Source organism: Nelumbo lutea, chromosome 6 (genome assembly GCF_056320005.1).
Source record: "Nelumbo lutea isolate HS-2025 chromosome 6, American lotus-T2T, whole genome shotgun sequence".
In the NCBI taxonomy this organism is placed as follows: Eukaryota; Viridiplantae; Streptophyta; class Magnoliopsida; order Proteales; family Nelumbonaceae; genus Nelumbo; species Nelumbo lutea.
This window is the reverse complement of record NC_142689.1, coordinates 42,464,225-42,473,889: the sequence shown is the minus strand read 5'-3', so window position 1 is coordinate 42,473,889 and position 9,665 is coordinate 42,464,225. Positions and strand designations below refer to the sequence as shown.

Here is a 9,665-nt window from a genome sequence, read left to right as displayed (position 1 = left end):
TTGTTCGACAAAGGGGCTGGTCCTATCACTATGATCACCCACTTAGATGAATTCTTAGATTGTCCCAACATACCTAGGTTTTGACCCCCGCTAAGGATTTCACTGATTGGCATATCAAAGACAGCCCAATCTGACACCTAGTGAAGTATCATAATCGAGTCTAGGGTTCAGGTGTAATTTTCTAGTTTTTCCCATTAATCTCCAAGGTCCAGAGCAATACTGGAAATCTGCTCTAGTTTAAAGATTTAATTAATCCTACACTGCATGTGCCTTGGATCTCACCTTGATGGCTGAGACAGGCCACCAACCGACTTGGTGGCACATCAGTGTCAGCCTTATCAGGATAGGTCTCCCCAGACCGACCCACCGACTGTGAACATTCTAAACTAACACGAGTCTCATTAAGTGTCTAATTTAAGGTTATAATACAGAAACAAGCCATAAGAACATGAATCAAATATGCACTTTATTCATTTACAATAAATGTCAAAAGTACATCATTCTGATTGAAGCTAAGAATATACAAAGACTGTCTAATACCATTTTTTCTTTTTATATCCCTTTTGCACATCTAACATAACACTTGCATGCATTAATAATTGTTATTTTAATACTCATTAAAAGGAAATCCTATATCTATTCCCTTGCGAGCTGCCAAAAGAGGAGACCTCCAAATGTTCTGAAATTTATATTGTAAATATCCTTAGGCTGAATAGAATATAATTGTATCACAAATTGTAATTCAGAAGAGATAGGACCAACAATTATTTTTAGAAGTTTGTCAAAGAAATTAAGAATATATATATATATATATATATATATATATATATATATATTTAAACATTTAAATTAATATACATATACAAGTAATTTTGCTCTATTTTAACTCATGGCTACTATATGTGTACTTAATACAACCAAGTTTACCAAGCATATATTAGAAGCATTACAATAATTTTATATTGCCTACATAGTTCAAGGTGATTTTTTCATTTAATCAAGTTTGTACTATGATATTGGTTTCACTTACTACCTGTCAAATATAAAAAAAAATGTTATGCTGCCAACAGTTGCTTTGTTTTTTTTTTTTTTTTTTGTATATTGAAACTCTGGTAGTTGTGGTTCTGAATCTTCCTAAAATTTGTATATTAATTGGCTTTAGTGTGGATACTGTCTCAGGTTTATGAAGCTGCAGGGACCATCCAACAGAATTGTCAAGGTTGTGATCACCCTCTTGTTAAAATCTATGATTCTAATTCTGTTGGGTGTTCCTTTATTGAGACTGCAAATTAAGAGGCATTTTTTTGTTACTTTTATTCAAGGATCAAAATATTGCAACTCATTGGGGTGTATCGATTGGAGTTCACATCTGTGCCCCACAAGGGAGCGCCCCACAATGTCCCACAATATATCCCCGCCATGTATTGAGAATATCTCCTGATGATGATATCATTATTTCTGGTATTATCATCGGGAAATGTTCTTAATACAAAGTGGGGATACAGATGCTCTGTGGGACGTTGTGGGGCGTAGATCTGAACTCTATCAATTGGTATATATAGAAGATTCTATTTGGTTGTATATCATGTTAGGACAATATTAATAACAATCCTACAAATCCAGGCATTTTTCATTAGCCTCTACAGGAACCTAGTGGTTATGGACAACTTCCAACAGCAGCTAGGTCAACTACTGATCTTGCTTGATTCTAACAGGTAATTGTTTGTTAAACCATTACTAATCTCTCTAGATCTTTTATGCAACTATTGTTGGGGTATAGGTTGTGTATTATTGGATTTTGAAGATCAAGCTAGCATGTATTTACTGTCTCCTTATGGCTATAAATTTTATTCACACAAATCTAAGGGTTAAAGTCACAAGATATGGTTTAAGGGATTTTAATCTTTAAATATGAGGTTATAGTTGGGGGATTTTTTGGCCTTGTCTTTGATGTCCAACTGATTAATTTTATCTTGGGATTGTATTGATTTGAAACACATCCAGTTCTTATTATCATTGGAAGATTTCTCATATTGTTTAATTAAGAGTTTTGTACCTCCACACCCCACCCCTAATCCACACGGGAACATAAAATCTCGAGTTATTGAACATGCTGATGTTGTTCTCACTTTGACTTACATCTCTGATAGTGACTAATGTCCTTTTTCCATACAGACCATTAACAATTAGTAATCAGTAGCCTACAACAATCTCTTGGGGCGCTCTCAAATTCTCTAATCCTGTGTCTTATTCAATTTACTTTAATTATTGTTAATGTTGTTTGCTATTTACTTGCAAAAGTTTTAGAGATATACAAGGAATTGGTGTAAAGCTTACCATTACTTTCTTTGAAATGATACAATACCCTCAAAAGAAAAAAAAAAAAAATAATCTCTTGAATCAGATGTATTTGTCTAAATATCAAACCAAAGAGGCTTAATAGACAAAAATCATACAAATGCTACTTAATAGATGAAATTTTGTGGCCACAAAGCAATAAATTAGGAACTAAAGATACTTTATTTGGGCTTTTCTGTTTCACCTTATAAAGGTAGATATTGTCTATTGTGTTTTAATAAAAAAAAAGGGTGTTTTGGCATGATTTAAGCTTCTTATGGGTGTTCTTTAATTTTGATATTTTGTTGGCCTAATTAGTGAGGATTTTAGAATGTAACATGGTCCAGTTTTTTATTGTATTTGTAGCTGTAGAGAATAGGCATTGGATTCTTGATTTTTGAATCTTAGGCCATAGTTTCTACATCTCTAATTTGTGCATTGATCTATCATGGGCCTATAGTCCAATTGAGCATGACGAAGTTGGTCCTCTTAGTAGGGGTGTCAATTGGACTGGATTTGATCCCATCCAATCCAATCCAAAGTGTGTCCATTATAAATGGATCAGGTCCAATCCAATCCAATCCAATGAATGTTTTGGACCAATTTGGACTGGTATAATTCAATGTCTGGACCGTCTAATCTGTTTAAATTCATTTTGATCTAGATTGGTTTAACCCAAACCTGATCCATTGACACATATATTCTTATCTTATGCTAATGAATTAGATATTGGCTTAATCCAACCCAATTCAATATAAATTTGTCACGAATAAACTAGGTCCAATCTAATCTAATAAATATTTTGTACTGGGTTGATTCAATCTAATGTCTTATTGATCCGTCCTATCCATCCAAATTAATTTTGGACTGGACACCTACGGGGTCGAATCCAAAATTGGTCCATTGACACCCTTACCTATTGCATGTTAATAGATCACAACTAGTGTAAAGGCAATGGGGTTCACTGACAAGAAAACTAGATATACGCTTTCACTGTTAGCATGTCTAGCAAGAGAAGGTTGGGCCTTCTTTTTCCAACTTAGCTAGATGACAGATTATTAGGGTGGCAAGCATGAGAATGTTGATTTGATTCTACTGATGCTGGCTTCTCCATAAAAGAAAATACCAAAGGTTATTAAGTCCATATCCAGTCAACTCCTTCAAAGACTTTTTAGGATGGAGCTCTATATTTGATAACTTCCATATATTCAAGAAGTTACTGGTCCATAATTAAAAATTTGTGTATTTATAGAAAAAAAAACTTGTAACCTGTCTTTTTCTTCTAGGTATAGTGAGCTGGACACAATGTTGGGGGATTTCGATTTATTTCAAGTAGCAGACTATAATACCCAAATACTTGTTGGATACTTGAAAGTTTTAGTATACATTTCATATCCAATGTTGTCTTCTTTATACTTGGATTGTTTTGTTTTTTCCAGTTTATTTTTTTAGGTTCTGTTTGGTTTGTGTGGAAAGATTTGGGTGGAATGGAAAAAGATGGGATGGGATGGGATGAAATAGGAAAGTGTGAAAATTTAATTTTGCAGTTTGGTTTTATATATGAAAAAATAATAGAAAAAGCATTGTCACGACCTGGTTCTTCGCCGGATGAAGAAGAAGAAGGTGAGGGAGGAAAATGGGAAGAATAGGAAGAAGAAAAGAAGGTAAGGGAGAAGAGAGAAGAGAGAAGAGGAAGATGGAGGGAGAGACAGAAAACAGGGAAAGTAGTAGATCGATGGTAGCAGATCGCCGCTGCCTGATTCTCTTGCCACCTTCTCCTCCTCTGCCGCTGCACTAATTCGCTACTTCATTATTTAGATGACCGAAAAGCTGCTTCTTTAGTGACTCATGTTTTCCACTCTCTGGTCCAAACATGGGGTGAGTGCAGAGAATATCAAACTCCGGCGGCAGAACCTGAAGGAACAATTTTCTGGGGAACTCTTTCACCGAAAGAACGTCCACAAACAAAGTGTTTCTTTTCAACCTTTGCACCGGAAACGACCTAAGAACGGACTTGGTGGAAGCAATTGAAGTACAGAGAAGGATTACCTCTGGGTGCTCTTCACAGAGATCATCAGGATCAGAAAAGAATGAAACCCCTAATTCACGAGCCACGGCCGAATAGTTCGATCGAGAATGTGCTAAAATAGTGTGGCCTTGTTGAACCAAGGTCTTAGCCAAGAATTGGCCAAAATTTCTGAACCCAATAATGGCGATCTTCAGCTTCGTGCTCTTCTCTAGGCGGTCATTTATGTTTGCCTCGTAATCATAGGATTGAGCAGCATCGAGAGATTTGATTTGGAGACTGCGGTGAGGAATTTGGGTTCTGGAAGTAAAGGAGAGAAATGCAGGCCCAGAATGAGGAAAGCTGCGAAAGATTGCATGCAGCTTCATGGGTAGATTCGGAGTCGTTTGGGAAGGATGCAATGAAGGCGATGAACAGTGGTTTCTCGACCTTTACCATCGGATCGCACTGTTTTGGTACAACCCCGGTTTTACTATTTTACCTTTTTTTCATCTCATTCCTTTATTTTTCAAAACAAATAAGAGAAAAATAAATATTTTTAAAATATTTCTTTTTTCTCATCCCTTCTTGACAAATCAAAGCAAACTAGATATTACTCCAAGTTAAATAACATAACTAGAGTTCTAACTTGACTTGTTAATGTAACCAAAAAATGCAGTTGCCCATAACTTTATTGATGATTACTCTATCTCAAAATGGGTCCATTAACTTGTCACATATTTTACATGGATCAAGCTCAATATAATGGGTAATATTTTCATATATAAATTTACTTAAAATTTTAATTATATTTCTTAAGATCATACTTGATAAAATTATCTACATGTAACTTTTTGCAAGGCAATGGTAATGAGGGTGTCAATGCTTCTCATGATCTAATACTTAGACATCAGACATAATCGGAAGAACTTTTTACATGAACTTTTTTGTTTCTTAAATCTAATTATATGAACATAAATATAATATTTTGGACATCAGTAAACATATGTATTAATGCAGTGGATTATAATGTTGTGTGTTGATTGACGAAATGAATAAATGAATGAATGAATGGATAAATCACATTTATGTGTAAAATATGTTATACGATTTAACAAAGATTAATTATTGTTAATAGCCAATTTGCTATTGGTAATAGTTCCGTAGTCAATTAAGCTATTGGTAATGAGTAGGTGTGAATTAGTTAGAATTGGATAAATATTCATAACAATTAATTAGGTCATTAGTAAAAATTGGCCAATAATCAACAATTAAGTATTATTGGCAACAATCAATTTATTTTATCTACAATTAAATAGTTTATTAGCAATAAGTATATTATTTGCAATAATTTTTTACTAGCGGAGGGGCCCTGCTTTGCAAAGGCAGGAATGGAACCGTCGATCTGTTGATCTGGTCCCTCCCAAAAAATTGTTGAATCGATCAACGACCCATTGACTCGAGCGGTTAAGCCATTGACCCGTTGACCCATAAAATGGTTTTTGACCATTTTTAATTGGGAATCATTCAGGCAACTGGTTCCATTTTATTTTAATCTCAGTCCTTGACCAAAAATCGTTGAATCGATCAACAATCCATTGACCTGGGCAATCGAACCATTGACCCGTTCAATGGTTTTTGGTCGTTTTTTTACTTTTTTAATTTTTGTTGTTAGAACGGGCTATTTGTTCGAACCGTTGACTTGAAAACTGGTGGCTAGAACGATTATGTTTTTAGGTCGTATGAGTCACACACTCGAATGACAACACGTATGGTATTGCTTAGTGGACCTCACACACTCAATTTTTTGCCTATAATTTTTGTTTTCAAAACGGGTCATTCATTTTTTTATTTTTTTAATTGGGAACAATCTAGCAACCAGTTTCATTTTACCCTGATGCTGCACGATCTGGGCACTCATAGCTGGCTGTGACTTGGCTTCTGACTGGAACGGATGACACCTGAGAGGAAGGAGAAGGTGAAGGGTTCCCGGGGGGTCTTCCCGGTGGGAACACTCCGATGGATAAGTTAGAACTGGAGAAATCTCAAAGAAAGAACAGAGAGTAAGAGTGTTGAAAGTGCTAAAAGTAGCAACAACCTGTGCCTGCCACACCTTCCGTGGTAGTAACGGCTAGGGCAGTGGCGGTTATGCCAAGTATGACCGAGCTCCGACATAAAAGAGCTCCAACTGTCATGAAGCAAAGGTATTGAACAGACTACTATCGCAAGGTACAGACTTGACTGACGTGCCATGCTTTTCAGAGACGGCAAACAGAACGCCGCCTGGCAGGCGGAATGCCGCTTGGCAAGGGATCAGAGCCCTGCCACCGGGTCCGGCAGGTACGGATGTCAGGTAGCCCTCCCCACAACCTATCGAGCTACTGTACACCGGACTACTTGGGCAAATTTGTCTCGGCACTGAGGTGCTGAGGTGCCTGTGTTGGAGGCGGTGCTGCCCTGAGGTGCTTCTCCCTTGGGATACTTAGCCGAAAATCGGGGTGCTCCCTTCTTAGGAAGGGAGAGCTCAGAGCCCCTTAGGAAGATCTCGGGACCTCCCACACTTGGTGAGAGTCAAGGTTAGCCGGGTGTTAGTCTTCGGTGAGTCGCTTAACCCGCCGAGTGGCTAGCGTTGGACTCGGCATGTCTCTCCCATTGAGTCGCGGTTGTGCTGTCAGGCTGAGCTGTTCACTGAGCCAGGTCACACACACGTGTCCTCGTGCTATGATATCGGGCCAAATCACCCTCCATCAATTGCCCCCCACTCCCCGTGCTAGGGGTGGTGACCCAAAGCAGGGAGTTCATGGTGCACCGGGTGGATTTGGCTCGGTACTCATGCCACCCTGTCGGGCAACTCGTTTGGCCAGACTAGTCTGGCGTTCGATTCATTTGGAAGGAAAAACCTAGGTTGCGTACAACATACGCACAGACATCACACGATCTGTACTTCGCGGACGCCAAACAACACGCTAAACTAATTTCGCCTTGAGAGTCTCGCAGCCAGTTGTCTTGAGGACCATCGGATCACTTCGATCGTGGCCATTGGTGCCTAGGCCCAGCGGCTATAAATAATGGGGGACCCTAGTCATTTTCTTTTGCCACTAAGTATCTATCGTTTGCCTTGAGCTCGCATTTGGAGTCTCCAGCTCGGGTCTTCTAGTTCGGTTGTGTCTTTTTCCCGGTGAGTCCCCAAGCTTCCCTCTTTCCTTTTTTAGTTCATTTCGTTCCATGTCTAGCGGGGACAGTCTCTTAGACGAACCCGAGGTGGGTACCTCGGGTCAGGGTGACCCTGCCGTCGCCCGGCCTTCTCACGAGGCACGGGTGACCTCGGGTAAGTTGGCGTCCACCTCCCATTGAGGTCGGGTGCCGGATCAGTTCGGTCCTTCTATTATGACGCTGGAGAGGCTCCAGCACCTCATCCAACAATTCAACCTGCCTCAGGAGTATTCGTATAGTCTTCCCACTGGCAACTTCCCTTGGGAGCACGGTCCAGATGAGATCGTGATCTTTAGGGAGCAACTTGTTGGCGGGCTTCGTCTCCCACTTCACCACCTTATTCCCGAGGTGTTGAGATGCTTCAGCATCACGCTAGACCAACTCCACCCCAATTCTATTCAGAAAGTGGTCGAGACCATCTCCCTTTGTTCCGAACACAACTTTCCCTTAGACGCAGATATCCTTTGTTCTATTTTGTTAATAAAAAAGTGCCTTGGGCGTTCCCCCCGAGCACGGGCAGACCTACTATCTGTCCCCTCGCTCGGGCTTCAAAATGCTACGTAAATTCCCAAGCAAGGTCTCGGCCTGGAAGCGGGACTACTTTGTAGTCCAGAGCAACACGGGGTGGCCCTTCCTTACCAGTTGGAGGGTGGCCACTCAAGCTCCCATCATTGCTCTTAACTGGAAGATGTGGGAAACCTTTCACACACAGGCTCAGGCCGGGTTCGATCACAGGGGCTACATTGCTGAAGGGAAGCTCATTCAGGCCAGTTTGAGCCCGGGTAGGTCTATTTCTACTTTAGTGTCTTGTTTAATTAGCCAAGTGTTTTCGAGCTTACTAACGTCGAGCTCTATTGTAGGTCCCATGGAGGAAGAGAGAATTACTGGTCCGAGGCTCCTTCACTAGATGAAGAAGAGGAAGAAGCGAGCTGCCAAGAAGGCGTGCGTGAAATCCCCAAGGAACCCCTCCTCGGAACCAAACCTTCTGCACGTCCCCTCTTCAGGGCCTGAGCTCCCACAGGCTCCCGTTTTGGAGCCCGAGCTCCCTAATGCCCCTCCAGTGATAGACTTGGAGGGGACTTACCGTATCAGGAGCCTGAAACAATAGCAAAGTCAATCATTGAGCCAGCTGGGGTTGCCGCCGAAGTCCCTAATCCTACTGAGGTTGCTGCCGAGGCTTCTGAAGGATCGGCTCATCGTGCCGCAGACACGACGGTATCCAGCTCGGGGACTCAGGAGGAGGAGGAGAGCATCCTGAATCCCAATATCAGCCTTGAAAGAAGTAAGGGGGCTGTTGTCTTCACAGAGGTTATAGACTGGGCTGAACTCACCCCTGGTCAGCTCGGGGCCCGCGCTGCAACCCATGCTATGGTGGTGAGTTCCCACTCTAGAGTCACCACTTTCCCCTTCTTCATTTTTTTTTTACTGACCGACCTCTTTTTGCCAGGTGAATACCGTTGTGCATGCGTTGACCTTCCAGTCTGACAAATTCCTGAGGCACGCTTTGGCTGCAAAGGAGTCATCTCGCACAACTCATACTGACCTAAGGGCAGCTCGGTGCAAGATTCATCAGCTGGAGAGTGACGTTGCAGCTTAGAAGAGCTGCATTGAGGCTCCACTATCAGAGAAGGAGGAGCTAGCTCGCGAGAGGGATAGGCTGAAGGCTGAGGTGAACGGGCTTAAAGTAGGCCAGGAAGCCCTGAAGCTCGAGGTGGAGAGCCTCAAGGCGGGTCAGAAGGCTTCGCAGCTCGAGGTGCAGGGACTTAAGGAGGTCAAGGGGGCCTTGGAGCATGAGGTGGAGTACCTCAAAGCCGACATCAAGGAGAAGACCGAGATCTTTGATGAAGCTCTTAGAGAGGCGAAGGCCTAGGTCGTCGTCGACTACGTCAAATCGTCTAGGTTTGATGACGTAATGTCGTAGGCCTACTGTAGGGGGTTTAAGCTCGGTAGGTGGTGGATAAGGCGCGCATACCCTGACCTTGACATAAGTGCCTTCACCACATGGAAAATTACAGATGACATGGCCCGCCAGGCCACAGATGACCCAGACTCCGAAGACGAGGGCAGTAATGAGGAGGCTGGTGCTACTGACCTGGCTGACACCTCTGAG

At 41.5% G+C, this 9,665-nt stretch overlaps 1 pseudogene; it reads right to left on the bottom strand.

Moving 5' to 3' along the window:
- Nucleotides 1-3,865: 3,865 nt before the first annotated feature.
- On the bottom strand, nt 3,866-9,078 carry LOC148848761 (arogenate dehydrogenase 2, chloroplastic pseudogene; annotated as a pseudogene).
- Nucleotides 9,079-9,665: the final 587 nt, after the last annotated feature.